This window comes from Prionailurus viverrinus, chromosome B3 (assembly GCF_022837055.1).
Source record: "Prionailurus viverrinus isolate Anna chromosome B3, UM_Priviv_1.0, whole genome shotgun sequence".
NCBI lineage: Eukaryota > Metazoa > Chordata > Mammalia > Carnivora > Felidae > Prionailurus > Prionailurus viverrinus.
In genome coordinates this window covers 106309810-106324064 of record NC_062566.1, presented here as the reverse complement: position 1 = coordinate 106324064, position 14255 = coordinate 106309810, and positions in this window count along the sequence as shown.

The following is a 14255-nucleotide window of genomic DNA, read 5'->3' as shown; positions in this document are numbered from 1 at the left end:
TTCCAGCCTCCAGAACTGTGAGCATAAATTTCTGTTGCTTCTAAACCACCCAGTCTGTAGTATTTTGTTACAGCAGCCCGAATGGACTAAAACAATAGCTTTTAGGGAGTAATTGTGAATTCTGTATTTTTTCACGTTAGTACTCACTCAAATATTATTTATCCAAACATTGTTGTCCTATCCACAAAGCCAGACATGCATGATAATAATTAAATTCAGTCATCTTTGATATTTTGCCACCTTTCAGTCCCAGCCAACCATAGCTTTATATACACTTTTCAATTTTTATCATTTCAAAGGTATATTTGCAACATATATTTGTACAATAAAACCTTGTGTTTACCAATTGGTTGGCTTATTTATTATGTTTAAAAATTTAAGTGTGTAATGGGTAAGCATTCATTTGTACCCTTCTCTGAGGCCCCCAAAATGTTAGGGCCTACAGGAGGGACTCTCTCAGGTCTTGCTCTGGTACCGTGCTATGGAAAGTCACCTGAGTGTGAACCGTCCCTAGCTAATTTCCTCTCCTTCCCTTCCTCTCTCTTGTTTTTGTTGTGGAAAACTGGGCACAGGGTGAAAAGAATCTCCTGGAGATCAGTTTACACACTTTCCCTTCCCAATAGAGAAATAAAACAGTTGAGGAGCCCTCCGTGTGACAGAAGAGGCATCTGTGAAGACCATACTGTACTCAACAACCAGCAAAAAGACTGGTTGCCTTCCTAGCCCCTACCCAGTCCCCAATGTTGGAGGATGCCTAGAATTCCACCCTTAGAACTTTATTTAAGGGGCACCTGGATGGCTCAATCAGTTAAGCGTCCAACTCTTGATCTCAGCTCAGGTCATGAGCTCATGGTTCGGTTGGTGAGATAGAGCCCCACGTCCTGTCATCGGGCTCTGTACTGACAGCAAGGAGCCTGCTTGGGTCAGTCCCACTCTTTGTCTGTGTCCCTCCCCCATTCACACTGTATCTCTCAAAACAAATAAAAAAAAACCCTTTATTTTAAGGTTGGAACCATTCTCTATCTTTGTGTGTTGGTAATTCAAGAGATTTGATTTGGGGAAAGGAGCAGAGAAGACCTGTGTTTCCAATGCAACAGGGCAGATGAACCACTGGGAGGCTGAGGTAGAGATGAGGGGAGGTGGGAGGGAGATGAGGGGAGGTTGGGAATCTTGGCAATTTTTTTTTTTATCTCAGTGTATAGCAAATTTTCTCATTCTTTTTTGCCATTGTGTCATTCATAGCTTTATACCTCAATATCTGGTGCATAGTTAAGCAAATGATAAATATTGAATAAGTGAAATATTGAATGAATGAAAATAAAGGGACATTTTTGTGCTGCTCTTGGAAATTAGCCAAGCAAGTTATTATATATGTGTTTCAACATGTAATATAAATTATACAAAGCCTTCTGATTCAACAATTGAAATATTACTTGTCTTATTCTTTACCATCCATTAGAGGGAGACATGACTCTGTTGTGTAAAGCCAACACTTTGATCCTCTAACTGGAAAATCTGAACCAACTCTATAGCAGGTGGTCCTTTGTAGAATTTGAGCCCTTAATAACTCTGTCTAGGACTGGATGTTCTAGGGATGATAAAGGATGTTAATTTCAGGAGGAGAAAATGTCTGGACCAAAGCACTTGGACCAGGAGTAAGGACACAGGTGAATTTGGCTCAGTTACTAACAGCAAGACTGACTACTTTTGTTAGGTGGGGTGCTAGCAAACTAACTCTTTAAAATAAAGTCCTGTTCTGAATGTAGTACTTATGGATTCCCTAAAGAAAAAGACAATACAGTATTCACAGTGAGCCATGAACCAAAAACCAGAGAACAGCTGAGAAGTGTTCACATCAATCAATGTCCTCTGTTCTGAAGGAAACAACACTCTCGGGCCAAGAGAAATCCGTAGTGTATCTACTTACTATGGTCAATTTCAAGCTATGATTGGTTTAACAATTGAATTGCAAGTTCCTTGAGTAACAATCCGGAATCCGGAGCCAGTGTGAACAGACTTCTGCACACTGCTGAACTTTGTTGGGTCTTAGTTGCCTTTCCTGGAAAATGGGGATGGTAAATAACCCATTACACAGATTCCATTATATAGTGGGCATCTAAGCCCTTTGAACATTTTAAAACAATGTTTTCCAAACTTCCCTGATCATAAAATCACCCAGTGGGTTGTGGAAAATGCACATTTCCAGGACCCACCCCAGAGCTCGTGGTTCAGAGTCTGCTGGGGAGGAGGTGCCTGGGAATCTATATGTTAAACCAGTGACTCGGGTGACCCACGATCTAGGAATATGGAAAAACACTGCTTTAAATTAGTCTCACAACCGGGTTCTAGGTCAGTGGGTCCTTCTCTGACTCACTTCACAAGTGGGCCTGCCTGAGGAGCTGCAGGCAGAACTCATCTATGCCGGACAGGGCACTTAATTCTCTGCTACCCCCTCCACCCTGGGAACCCAAACCTCTTTAACCACTAAACCTGCTGTTTGCCTTCTCCGAGGCCAAGTCTTCCCTACACCTGTGAAGCCCTTTGTTCTAAGGGCTGCTGGATTTTTTTTTTAATTTTTAAAAAATGTTTTATTTATTTTTGAGAGACAGAGAGAGACAGCATGAGTGGGAGAGGGCAGAGAGAGAGAGAGAGAGAGAGAGAGAGGGAGACGCAGAATCTGAAGCAGGCTCCAGGCTCTGAGCTGTCAGCACAGAGCCCCTGACTCGGGGCTCAAACTCATGAGCAGTGAGATCATGACCTGAGCCGGTCAGACGCTCAACCGACTGAGCCACCCAGGTGCCCCTGGGCTGCTGGATTTTTTAAAGCCATCGTGTATGGAGAACCAGCCAGGTGTCAGGCAGGTTACAGCTCATCCCCACAGCCATCTCATGCAGTATATTCTTGTCCTCTTATTTCGCAGAAGGTCAAAGAGGCCAGAAAAATGTTCAAGGGCATATATGCGATAAGAGCCTGGGCTCCATCCTGCCGTGGGCTCTTCTGGGCTGCCTGCTCCTTTGGTGCCTGCGTGTTCTCCATCTTCTCTGTGGAAGCCCCGTGCTCTGAAAGCAGCTTCCAGTAGCCGGAGTGGAAGAATGAAGGATGCCGAGGGCTGGGCCTGGCACCTGCAGAATTCAGAGGAGCCACCCAACCTGGGGAGATCGGCACCTTCCACGTCTGAATGAAGTTCGGTCAGCTCAGGAAACAAGCGCTGGCGGGGGGGGGGGGGGGGGGGGGCGGGGGGAGGGGGGGTGCTAATTTCTAAGAGGAACCCAAACATGCAGGGGATCCTCTGAATGTCCACAAAAACTCCCCATCTGTGCCCTCTACGTGTCTCTGATCATTTGTGACAGGCACTGTGGGTCATTTCTTAGGCATTGGTCTTCTCCCCTCCACTAGAGTACAAAGCCTTCAGGAGATCAGCAGTTAAAGAACCCAGAGAATGTTTTTGTGCTGTGAAATAGATCTGATCGGAACCCTCCACCTGCTAGATGTGTGATATCGGGCAAATTACTTAAATTTTCTGAGCCTTAGTCTTCTCGTTTGCTAAATGGGAACATAAATCGTGCCTCCCTGGTGAGACTGTTTCCAGGATTAAACGAAATAGTGCAGACAAAGTGTTTACAAGCAGTTGCTGAATGAATGATCTCCTCCTCCTCCTCCTCATCTGAGAACAAACACCTTCATGTTCTCTTGTGTCTTAGGCAGGGACTTAGGGCATTTTTGTTTTTCAGCATTAAGAGGGCATTCTCACACAGAGAAATGCATGAAGGCGAGAAGCCTTCCCAAAGAAGAGTGTTTTGCGGAAGAATAAATGTAATGTCGAGTGTCAGAATAACTTGAAAGTAAACATAATAAAGAAGTTGTCAATGATTTTTCTCCCTTGAATGGTATTTTAGCTGGAGATAAGGTGGGAAGGGATGGGGCCAGGGGACACAAGGCCAAGGATACTCGCGGTAGCAGTATGGCGAACACTCCGAGAACTTCCCAAGTATTGGGGACACAGGAAATGAATTTCTCTCAGGGAGGCCGGAATGGATCTATGCAGAGTCAGATAACTAGGGTTTCTAGGACCGTAAATCTGGTGAACTCACTTAAGTTTCCTTACGTGCAAACCAGGAATAAGATCACCTTGACAGAGTCGGCGTGAAAATGAAGCGTGGCATGGCTACGTAAGCGCTTTGTCAACTGTAAAAGCCACCATCGCCCTAAGAAAGCAGTTCTCTTAGTAAGTTGTGGCGGCCGGGTGGAAGAATATGGTGGATGAGAGCAGGCTGAGGAAGTATCTGGCCAGATGTGGGCAGAACCAGGAAGAAAAGATCAGTGAACAAATTGCCTGGACAGAGAGGAAAAAAAAAAGTAGAAATATAAAAAGAAGAGAAAAAAGGGGAGAATGCTGGGATCCTAGGACACTGGACAACACCGGCGACTCCTCAGAAGCTATATAAGCTACTTGGAGAAGTTCGTCTCCTGGTCGTAATTCCCAGCAAAAGGGGAGATGGAATCATGGAACAGATCATTCCTCTCTCTGCTTAGACTCATCAGATCAAGCAATGACTTCTGTGCAAGAAGCAGCATCTCTCTGTACACAAGGGATGCGGTCTGTATTTTTATAAAAGCCGCTGATGCAATTTGCATCACTAGAGTGTTATCTGACACTTTGAGACATTTATGGTAACTTTCCATGATATGAACAAAGAACTTGAAAATGTCAAATACATTTACAAGAAGTAGAAAAACTTCAACTTTTTTGAATTCTAAACTCTATGGAAGCAGACCGTCTTATTAGAATCTGTGGCTTCTTGAGCCATTTCTGTCTACCTATGCTATTTTTTTTTGACCTCATATCTGGGACTATTACACTGTCTGACCTGTTATTAATATTATTTTATTCTGTGCCGGAAGAGGCAAGGAAGCTGCATTTCCAGAATCGCATTTGAGTCATTTGTGAAATTGCATATTACAATTTGCCACCATTTCTAACAGTTCGCTAACATTTTCTTTCTCGACTGGGTGTTCACATTCCTGCCAGTGACCTCCAGGGGCTAGCTGCTTTGCTAGCTCAAGAGAGAATTGCTTCAATCAGAGTTGGGGCTCAGGACAGGAACGTGTCTTCTTCATGCTGTTTGTTTTCAAGTGGATAGAAAACTAGAAACAAATTATGCAAGGGATTTTTGTGGAGTTTAAGTACCTTCAAGGAGCAGTAGATAGTACAAAAACTTATTTTATCTGTACATTTGCGAATGTCAAAGACCAAGACGGAGACAGATGGAGGGTGTGTTATAAGGAGTTGGCTACGTAAGCTAGCTGCCCAGGTGGTTCATTTCAACTGCAGGTCAGAGTAACCTTGTCCTGTGGTCTGGGTGCTTAGATATCAGGTTAGGTCTACCTTGCTGCTTATGACCTAGGCCACCTTACTAAGGGCTCCGGTCAAAGCCATGTCAGTGAAGAACAAAGTTATATAAATATGCACACAGATGGTCATGCCTAGGCAAGAACTTGACAAGATTTCACTCAGCAATATCCAGGCTCTACAGGACACACAGGCTTCAGTTGACACAGCAAATCAGAAAAACGTCACAGTCGTAACAGAGGAGAAAGCAAGGGATTAACACGTAGGTAGAAAACCTTGGGGTGCAAGCTTTCACTCTGCCATAGGCACATGGGTGACCTTACAAAAGATACGCCGTCTCTCTAAGGCTCTGTTTCCCCATCTGTAAAGCAGGGACAGCCAAAGGGAACTTACGAGGACTAAATTCAATAAAAATGAGCCAACCTTGGGCAAGCCTGCCTACTGCAGTGCTTGGGTGGGAAAGGTGCATACACGTTAGGTTCCTTTTGATTTCCACAAAAGACGTGATCCTAGAGAGCTCTACCCAAATCCAGTTTTCAAATATCCAATTTTATCTGACAAACCCTGATTCATAAGCAGCTGCAATAACCTGACGGACGCATCGCATTAGTAATCCCACCTTTCCAATTCATCACCTCCAAGTGAGGGTGTCATTGTAGGTGCCACGTTCTTTCCCTTCTCTCTTAATAATTCCATAAGTTTAGGGTTACATCCCTCAAGTCCTCTTACAACACGCCAATATATGCTCACACATCATGAAGAAAGAGGCTGACCCTATCATTCTCCGGAGCAGTCAAGAGCATCTGGGGACCTAAGTCCTCCCACTTGACCTCAGGCTAAGAAGAGAAAAGAGAGCGACAGTCCAAAGCTGTCCCAGAGCCTGCAACTTTTTGTAGGAACCCTCCCCTCCACATCTGTTTTTGCTTTCTTGCCTTCAACAAGGTTTTCGTTGTTTGTTTTGCATCTTAATAGTCAGTTTCTCTACTACAGGAAATCTCTCGCCTTTTCCTCTGATTTTTCCAGGTTGAAGCCGTCAGCAGGTACTTGTTGAAGGCTGGGTTGAACTAGGCGTGTGTTGAATGCTGTGGGTGCTGTGCTGCGGTGGGGGTGGCTAGAGAGCCAAGACGCGCACTGCACAATCGCGGCGGCGCAGACAGAGCGCACAGGCAGGAGGGGCCCTGGGGGGCAGGCAGCCCGCATGTTCCACTGGGCTGTCTCCGCCTCCACTTTACTCAGGCTCTTCGTTTTGGGCTGGGTACGACTTCACTAGACGGAAAGGGGGCAGGATGAAAAGAAGAGGAAGGGGGCACCTGGGTGGCTCAGCTGGTTAGGTGTCGGACTCTTGATCTCGGCTCAGGTCACGATCTCACGGTTCGTGAGTTTGAGCCCCACGTCGGGCTCTGCGCCAGCAGTGGGGAACCTGCTTGGGATTCTCGCTCTCCCTCTCTCTCTGCCCCTCCCCCGCTTGCTCTCGCACCTCTCTCTCTCAAAATAAATAAATAAATATTAAAAAAAAAAAAAGATGAGGAAGGTGCACCCCGATGGAGAGGCTTTCTTTCCTCCTGTAGCAAAATGTCCCGGTCGAATGCCAACCTCCTTTGCTTTCCTAGGTGACACTTAGCTCATCTTGGAAGCTCATCTCCTTAGTGTAATCATAAATGCTAGTAAATTAATATCACCCATCATATATATAGCATGATTGAATTTCAACAATTCAATGCTGTAACCCCAAAGGATGACTGAACGGTGATGACTTTAGTCCCTGTTATAGAATATTTTGGGAAGAGGAAATACATGTCATACCATGTAGGTGCTTCCTTGGGGAGGTCATGAGTGAGGTACAAATCAGATGAGGAATCTCCTTTCTTTTTTTTTAATTAAAAAAATTTTTTTAATGTTTTTATTATTTATTTTTGAGACAGAGACAGAGCATGAGCAGGGGAGGGGCAGAGAGAGATGGAGACACAGAATCTGAAGCAGGCTCCAGGCTCTGAGCCATCAGCCCAGAGCCCAACGCGGGCCTCAAACTCACAGACTGCGAGTTCGTGACCTGAGCTGAAGTCAGATGGTTAACTGACTGAGCCACCCAGGTGCCCCATATATTTTTTTTTAATTTTAAAAGTTTTATTTTAGAGAGAGAGAGAGCATGAGCAGGGGAAAGAGGCAGAGGGGGAGAGAGAGAGAGAGGGAGAGAGAATCCTATGTGGGGCTCAATCTCATGACCCTGGGATTGTGACAGGAGCTGAAATCAATAGTCGATGGTCAACTGACTGAGCCACCCAGGCACCTGATGTGGGGGTCTTCTGAATGGAGGCATGGTCCTTAATACTAGATTTCAGGGTGCTTTTCAGTCTAACCATTGGTATTAACTGAATCCCTTCTTGGTTTTGGTCGTGTGTTAGGAATAGTCAGAATAATTATCTTCCCTACTCGTTGCGTTAAACCAGGCAAAGTTTCCATCCCTAAGGTACCATTATCTTTCTCAATCCACAGGATGAATCAGAAGGAAATGTACTCACTCCCATTCATTCTTTTTGCTTAATATTTCCTGCGGTGAGGGTTCCTTGCGTAACAAAACGCTTCTGTGGGTGTTTGAGGGTCTTTAAAAAGAGAACATGCTGTTCCCGTGAGTGGAATGCCTTCTGAAGGAAGCATCGCAGCAAACACAGAGCTCTAGTTCTGGGGTGAGCTGATGCTTAACTCTCCGGTGGCAGGAGGCTTTGAGGCAGGGCTTGTGTGTGGGAGCTGTCGTGCCCTGACATTCAAGCCATCTTCATTTCTGATTGATTGCAGTCATGGCATGCAAGAAAGCAGTCTTGGGCTCTTGCCTGGGTTCAACTCTTTCTCGGCCACGGGCTGGCCATTTTCCCAACTGTCAAACGGAGATACTAAATGATAGAATTTCCCTCATAGCCCTGTTGTATATAACTTTTTGTTAATGTTTATTTTCGGGAGAGAGAGAGAGCTGGGGAAGGGACAGAGAGAGGGAGACACAGAATCTGAAGCAGGCTCCAGGCTCTGAGCTGTCTGCATGGAGCCCAACGTGGGGCTCGAACCCATGAACCATGAGATCATGACCTGAGCCGAAGTTGGACACTTAACCGACTGAGCCACCCAGGCGCCCCGTTCATAGCCCTGTTGTGTATAAAATGAGCTAACATGTAGGCAAGCAGGGCATGGCTGAATGCCTAGTAAGTGATAGCTGTCAACGAAAGCATTAATGCCACTTGCTCCTTTCTTACCAAGTGTGGCTTTAGGTAGCCAAGGTAAGCTCTGCAAGCCTCAGTTTCCTCATCTGAGGAGGAACTAGTGGATAGAACTGCTATGCGGAGTAAATGGGATGCTTTGCAAGCACTTAGCGCACTCCCTGGCACGGTGTAGTTACCCGACAGGCGTCAGTTTTCTTCACGCTCACATTATTTTTGTCTGCCTGTCGGCTCATCCCTGAAATTCCCTCATAGTAATCTCCCTTCCAGAGGAAGGTATCTTATTCACAAGTAAGTACTTCCAAATGGGAGTGATTTTTTTTTTTTGAAACCATCACTTAAAATTCTCTCCTGAAGGCGGCAAGGAGGAAGGAGCCTATGGGTGCTGGGGACGTGCAGGGACACCCAGGAGAGGGGACGAGGAAAGCTGGGATTGGTCGAGATCAGCATCGCGTCCCCTACAGTCCTACACCATGAATCCGGTCAGTTCCGCGTCCTCCTGTTCAAACGAACTTCTCTACCTCGGGGAGCGGGAAACCTGGCCTTCCAACTTGAGAGGATCCAGGAGTCTTCGCTTTCATGAAAACTGAAGGGGGTGGCAGAGTAAAGATTTTTCATCACCATTGTTATCAAGTAGGTGGCTTCCCGTGTTTGGAGTCTGTCTTCGCCACCTGTGGCCCTCACTCTCATAAATGCAGAGCACAGTAAAGTCTGTCTAGGCTGTTTTTGGCTAAACCCCCAGCGCTTGAGCCTGGCGTGGTAAGTCTCCCTCCCGATGCCCTTTCGGTCTTTTTCTGTCAGGGATCTGGAGTCACAGCCGGATCAAGAACCATGTCCCTCGTGTCACGCGTCCGGATAGTCTGATGATTAATTAGACACAAATGTGGCCCTGGGGTCTCAGCATGGCCTATGGGACACCCGTAACTTGCCGTTCGACTTTCGCCAGCAGTGGCTGCCCTAAAGCCAGGTGCTTCTTAATGACTATCCTGAGATCCCAGTCCTCGCACTGTGTGCCACCGCAGGGTAGGTGAGGAGACCTTGGGGACCCTGCGGACCGGGGACCTGGAGCTGCCACCAGGGGGCGCGCGCCTGCGGAGAACCCGACGGAGGTGCTGCAGAGGGAGGAGGGGCGCAGCCGCCGCGGAGGCACAGATTTCCCCCCAGGTGCTTCTTCGCAGTAGGTGAGTTTGAGCAAGGCTCCTGGGATCTTTGCTCCAAAGCGAAAGGTCTTCCCAGCGAGCCGCTGAGAACCCACACCCACCCCTCCCCCCCTCCCCGCCCGCGCCCGCGTGGCGTGGCCTCTCCTGCGGCGCGAACCTGCGCTTGCTGCCCGGGATTGGGCAAATCCAAACCCTCTCTAGTGCCGCTACTAGATTCTTAGAGTCAGATTTCTGTATTTGATGACGCCGAAACATCCAGCCCCTCTCAGACCCACGTGGGTGAGGGTCAGGGACGTGAGCCGCAAAGTGTGGTCCCCAGCCGGGCAGCATCAGTTGCAGCCGCACCCTGAACCTAGTTAGAAGTGCACGTTCTCAGGCCCCACCCCCCAGACTCCCTAAATCCAAGAAGGGGGGGAAGGGCGCCAGGGGTGCTTTGCTCCCCCTGGGGGTGACTGTGAAGCGCTCGAGGGTGGCAGGCCTTTCCCTGGGGCTTCTCCCTACGTCCAGGTGAGTGTGGATGGCCGGGCAGGGGAGTCCGCGTCCTCCGAGATTTCCTGGCAGCCGGCTGGGTGGTCACGTGGGCTCTTGGTCTTTCTTCCCCACCTCCTCCCCCCGGGTCTTTAAAAGGAAGGAGAGGCGCCTCGTTAAGTCGTTTGTGATCTTTGCAGTGTCTCTGGCTACTGGACCTGTTGAAACCCACTTCGCGTCCCTGCTGCTAGGCAGCTGGACGCGCCGAGGCTGCGAGAACCGCGGCTGGAAACTTGCGGGGTGGAGAGGGACCACCCTGGGCTGCGACAGGCGCCCCGTCTGCGGCGATCGAGGGCTGGGCTGCGCGAGGTGGGCTCTCTCTCCGCAGCTGGTGGCCGAGCGCCAGGTGCGAGCCAGGTGCGGGAGCCGCTACTCTGGGAAAAGCACGTGTCCGCATTTTAGGGACCGCTAGGCCGGTGTTTCCCTGTAAGGTAAGTGTCTCTTGGCTCATAGTGTGATTTGTCTGCTTTTCTGTTTGAAATCCCGGGATGGGAAACCAGTAATATTGAGAATAAAAGACCAACTCCCCCCGCCCCGCCCCCACCCCCAAACCACTTGTCTTGAAAATTATAGGAAACAAATTTCACGCTCTGATAAGTATTTTCATTCAAGACGCGGACAAGTTCATTTACTTCATTAGTTTGTGCTTGTAAACTCCGGCTTCATGCGTGCCTATTAAAAGGAAAAACTCTGGGAGAGTGGACCGTGGATCAAGCAGGTGACTAGTGTTTTAAATGTATTAACTGGCATTCCTCAGTGATAACAAAAACAGATTTGCTTCTGTCCCGGGCAAACTGAGCAGGATTAAGATCTGGTCTGTTGTGTTTGCAGAAGACGAACACAGCTGCTGCTCTCACCCCTTTGTATTACGGTTTGTGTCTCATTCATACTGGAAGCATGAACTTTAGTCGAGGGAATGGTATTTGTGGGAAAAACAAAACTTCGGGTTTGAGTGGATTTCTATTTAGGAAAACCAGGTTGACTCAATTTTACTAGCTTTTTAAAAAGCAACTTTGTGCTTTGGTGTGGTACACGGCACTTTGAGGAAAGGGTTTTGCCTTGGTTGTTAGATTTTTAGCCTTCACATGGACATTCCATTGGGAATTTTTACTTTTAAGTTTCTGAACTCACAGTGGCTGTTGTCCTTCGTGTGTGGGGAAAGATGTTTGTTACTTAAGTGAACATGTGAAATCAAAGGTTTGTGCTGTATTGTCACAAGTCTGCGTGCTGTGACTATGACACTTATTCTTTGACTTTTTTTTTTTCTGCAAAAAAAATCTATATTTCTGTATATATTCAGGAAGAGGGAAAATGTAAGGGCCTGTTCAACAATAGGCGTTAAGGCATAATCTTAGGATCCATATGATATCCAAGCATTTTTTTTTCAGTTGAATTACTGAAACATTTTCATTTCAGAAGTAGCCAGTGTCCTGTAACACTTACGACTTATCTCTGAAATCAATTAAAAACACATTTCATAGTGGTTCCGAGGGACTCGAATGAATCTAATGACTAATATTCCTCAATTTATAATATGGAAAAGGTAAAATTTAGTAGTAAATTCAATGCTTAAAAATATAATTAGCACTTAATAGATATTGTTATGTCCATTTTTAAGGCACTGCAGTTTTCTATACATCCAGCTAATGATGCAAAATACATCTTGTGATCATTTTAGTTCACGTTTGAGTCATTTTGTAGAATACCTATAAAATATAATAATTCTATAAAATACTGAAGGCTGAACTTCAATCATTTATGGGTAAGTTTTTCAGTAATTACATCTGGAACACTTGAGAACTGTATACTTCATGATTCATTGCCTAGCACATGGATCTAGACATAATAGCCTTTTTAAAAAAGGCAGGCTCTTGGCCATGTAATTTACATACAGTAAAATCTAGCCTCTTTAGGTGTATCACTCTGGGAATTCTGACAGTTGAACATTTATATAATCGCTTCTACAATCAGGACCTAGAACGGTGCCATCACTCCCCAAAAGGCCCCCTTTGTGCCTTCATACTTCACCCTCTCCACCCATCCCCAATGCCTGGAAATCACTGAGCTGTTCTCTGATTTTACCATTCTGCTCTTTGGTATGTTCTTACCTAGAAATAATGATCTTCCTTTGCTTTTCAAAAAAGAACCTCAGCCCCTCCCTCCCCCTTTTTGTTGGGATGAGTCAGGTTGTGGGTTGTGTACTTCTGTTTTAGTCCTACATACTTTGGAATAAATTGAGGCAACAAGAAGCAATTTTGCAAATAGGGCTACATGTTAACTTCCCATTAGACTAGTAGATTCCATTCTTAGCACATTTGGATTCTGTTGCGGGGTAAGCTTTGGTAATGTACGTCATTAATTATCCCAGATGAATTACACGGTTATTTACAAAACATTGGTTATTTAGGTAATATTGATAGAATGTATTGCATTTTTATAATCTGGGCACTTAAAAACACTTTTTTTGTACTTGTAATCTCAAGTTACAAGAAAGTTACCTGAAATTACACATTATTAAATGGTGAGGAACAAAACAGTGGTTGAAAATGGCAGTTTGGAGACATTTAAAATATAAGACAGAAAAAAAAATATAAGAGTGATTGTGACTTGTTAGAATACATTCCTTTCTTCTTCTTTTTTTTTAAAGTTTATTTATTTATTTGAGAGAGACCACAAGTGGGGGTCAGGCAGAGAGAGAGAATTCCAAGCAGGCTCCACACCACCAGTGCAGAGCCTGACCCAGGGCCAGACCCCACGAACCGAACTGTGAGGTCATGACCTGAGCCAAAGTCAGACGTTCAACTGAGTGAGCCACCCAGGCTCCCCCAGATACTCTCCTTAATAGGCTATGAGGTCGGTGCCCAATTTATGTGTAGATGTCAGGGTTTTTTCATTTCTGTGCTCATGCTTTGAAATCTAGCTTCTCTTGCAGGACGTAGATGCAAAATCTTTTGTAAGCTAGTATTCTTTACGGCTTAATATGCTATTCAGTGAACAGTCAGGAGCCATTTCCTAAGAGTGGTACGTCTTCCCTGACAGTTGGAATTGGAAGGGGCAGAGACTTGCCGAAGACCGTGAAGACTGATGGGCTCCCCCTCCCTGCCCCGCCTTAGCGTGTGATGACTTTGCGGCTGAGGCTCAGTCCTCTTCCCCATTCAAGCCCTCAAACTTCTGTTTGCCAGCCAGCTCAGTAAGGACCAGTGGGCTACTAGGGGAGTTAGGTTTTTCTCATTTCAGAAGATATGTGTACACATTCCTAAGAGTTGCGTGTGTGGGTGCTTGGTAGTTCAGTTGGTCGAACATCTGACTCTTGATCTCGGCTCAGGTCTTGATCTCAGGGTTGTGAGTTCAAGCCCTGCGTCGTTAGGCTCCGTGCTAGGCATGGAACCTACTTAAAAAAACAAAACAAAACAGTTGCATGTGAATCAGTTATTAATGATCAGTTCCATGGTGATTTTGGAGTGTTTTTTCCTTTCCAGTGAATACTAAGTTGATCGAGAGCTGTGTTTTGCTGTGGAAAATTTAAGGCCAAAGGCTGGTAGACAGCCACAGACACACATGAAGGATGCTTGACAGTTAAATATTTTGTACCTTTCCCCCCAAATTCCTTCCGGTGTCTGCTTTGTGAATGTGCATCTATGACACACAGTGCATGCATTTGTGACGTATGTTGCATGGGGCACACACACGAGGGGTGCTTGAACTGAATGCTTGGGGAAGTGTGGCGGACAGGCTCGAGAACACAGCACGAGGAGAATGTGGCATTGGGTGCTCCACACGGTGCTAGCAGCCTACCAGTGGCCCAGCTGTTTGGACTGGTGTGATGGGTTGTTAAGCAGAAGTTACCAAAGTACAACGAGCAGGCAGAAGTCTTCAGGGCGGTCAGAAGAGCCTTTTACCTCGCCTAGAAGTTCTGCCACCCACTATTGGCGTGCCCAGGGGCATGTAATAGACTGACGTCAGCTTCCTGGACTGTGATAATCCCTCACAGGACGCTGTCACACACACATC